The sequence below is a fragment of the Triticum dicoccoides genome, unplaced genomic scaffold (assembly GCF_002162155.2).
Source record: "Triticum dicoccoides isolate Atlit2015 ecotype Zavitan unplaced genomic scaffold, WEW_v2.0 scaffold50674, whole genome shotgun sequence".
NCBI lineage: Eukaryota > Viridiplantae > Streptophyta > Magnoliopsida > Poales > Poaceae > Triticum > Triticum dicoccoides.
Window position 1 is genome coordinate 1 of NW_021277792.1, and position 2,776 is coordinate 2,776.

At 37.1% G+C, this 2,776-nt stretch overlaps 1 long non-coding RNA gene across 6 annotated transcripts in view; it reads right to left on the bottom strand.

The window, feature by feature from the left end:
• Nucleotides 1-6: 6 nt before the first annotated feature.
• The window catches only part of LOC119346785, a 3,703-nt gene continuing 933 nt past the window's right edge, over nt 7-2,776 (bottom strand). For 2 of the 6 annotated variants that reach the window (XR_005167935.1, XR_005167934.1), the window contains 2 exons: nt 858-2,383; nt 7-737 (listed from right to left, as the gene is read on the bottom strand). This is a non-coding gene — a long non-coding RNA (uncharacterized LOC119346785). Of the gene's footprint in view, nt 738-857; nt 2,771-2,776 lie in introns of those variants that run through there. The other 4 variants (XR_005167932.1, XR_005167931.1, XR_005167933.1 and 1 more) reach the window with 3 other exon arrangements.

Genomic DNA, 2,776 nt, shown 5'->3' on the forward strand with positions numbered 1-2,776 from the left:
CACACACACACACACACACACACACGCACGCACACGCACGCACACACGCTCGCATATTTTACATTTCCTCCAAGATCTGACTGAATATTAAATATCACTGACCGCTAAGAAAACAAAAGAAGTCACAATGGGACTATATAAAGCATTATGTAGAACATTTGGGCCGTACACAGAGCAGAGAGCCTAATGCTTTAACTTTGATGGAGTTATCAATTTAAGCTTTAAACACTATTGTGAAGGAGCTTTACCTAGGTTGTAGCACCAGAGCACATGAATCCAAAAAAAACTAACCCTTAGAAATAAGTCCCAAGAGCCTAGTATTTAGAAACCTATAAGTCTGGGTAAACATAAGATCATTCATACACTTGATCCGCTAATAACTAAGCAACACATAGTAGTTATCTTCGTGCTAGTAAAGAGAGCCAACCAAACAACCAATATGCCTATGCTTCAGGGAAGAAAAAATTGCCTGAAGGAATAACCTTGGCTGATAATTTATAAATACACCACGAAAATCATCTCCAAGTTTAACAGGTACATGCTACTTTAAATCAAAAGAACACAAAAGGATCATGTGTAACATGGTTCTTACCTTCTGCCATTTTGGAAATTATTGTACGCTGAAATCTACAGCTTCTACTGGACAATGAACATGTGTTAAGAAGACAAGTATAGTTTAGAAAGGTGTGCATAACAAAATATAGAGCGCGTGTCCCCTCCTCCCATCCTCTTCTACCCTGCAACAATAGAGAGTAAAAATTCTTCAGTTCTTCGGCTATCTATGAATCAAGATTTTGGTCCTAGGATGCACAACCAATAAAAAGCATTATAATTTTGTAAGGTACGAACAGCTGTACCTTGAAGCACAATCAACATGCAGGAATCATCATCTTCATAAAGTAATAAGTAATCTTGGTCATCCATGCACCGACTGTATCTTGCTTGCTAATTTCCACCTGTGTCACAAATAAGGCAATGTCATGTTCAGACTGAAGGTGAAAGAAGCACACATTCAGTTTCTAATTTAATTTAGTACTAATAAAATCTCTATGAAGAAGCAGACCAACTGCTGGAAATAAACTAGCATGGAACTAAATCAGTGTCCACAAAACCATATAGATATGCATGCTCATCAAGCATGTCATACATTTTACCAGAATGGAAGCTTAGCTAGTGCTAGTGCCCTAACTCAAGAACCTCCAGCCCACATAATAGAAATTCGTCCATCTTAGCCATGAATTCACTTAAACAGGAGACAAAATAAATGCTTTCCTCAGACACAGTACACTGAAGAAACAAAAGTATGCAGGCTGAACTGATAAGCTCTTATGACTGAACAAAGCCCATCTGCAAACATCATCATTTATGGCAAGAAAATACCTGAATAAAGCCCATCTGCAGTTATAATATCAGTCCCCAGTTTGGCACTTAACTCTTAAGGCTTTAGGTCTCTAGACACATCGATATGATGTATCCATATATATAATCATAGCAATACACTGTTGGAAGATTAAAAGATAGTTCCGACGTATTTTCCAGAATTTTATCTAGGATGAACACAGGAGCTTGAAAGGAGGGCCAATACTGGGTTTACCATGCAACATACCTGTGCACCATCAACAATGGCATAATTCGGACTTGCAGATGATCATTGGGACATGAAAAACAGATAAAAAAATGCATTGAAAGCTTTGGACCTGAAATATAGAAGATTGCCCCCTTGGTATACCCATGAGAAATACACGTAAGCATCAACCAAATGCAATCACAGTCAAGTATGATTTCTTTAATCTATTTAGTGTGCTTTTCATGTACTGTGCAAGTAGCAAGGGGCTGTTCTTCAATAAACAACATCTTATTAGCTTCAGATGACGTCCATTGACACTATACTGCTAATTTAAGTTAATTAAGTTGTGATCCTAATATTCAGGTAAAAAATCACATGGAAAGCTCAAATTGAACCGGGATTATGGATCTACATATTATGACCTACCAAGGTTACCATGACAATGCAGATAGTATGGAGGCTAATTTAAGAACGTAAACTATATATATATATATATATATATATATATATATATATAGACATTTAATGACATCAAACAATTACGGGTTGCAGTTTTAAACAAAAATACATGATGGATCATTGCATATAACTACGATTATAAAGGTACACTATGTTTTCTAACAAATGAAAAGACAACTACTCTTACTGTCTATAATTATAATTCAATTATGTGTCAATAAGAAAGCAACAATCATTGCGGATACATTTATAAGCTTCCAGTGATCCTGTGAGCATATGCTAATACTCCTTAACATAAATCTCACTTGTCATCGCCATCGTCTCTGTCTTGCTGGAATCACATCCTCTATCTGCAAACTGAAACAATAGCAACATCAAATCCCTCCTGAAGGTTTCACCCTGGACCTTCCCCCTGCTGATCTGCATAGGCATGTCATTCCGTTAACCAAGCAAACTCAACAATCAACACCATGCATGTGAACTTCTTCAGGAATGGACTATGATGCCGGGGCTGACCTCTCATAAGGTACGTAGAACATTGTACCAGTTACATTTTTTAAGGAAATAAGCTTGTTGGGAGTTAGAACTCCTTTGCAATTTTCAAGAGGTGTCCGTAGTAGACAAGATTTTCAAGCTAACTAAGTGGAAATACAAAGGATCTGAAAGAGCTGTAATGCTTTGATATATGAAATCAATGGCATCTACAGCAGTACAGCACTAGTGACATCTTTTGAGCAATATATCCACCCG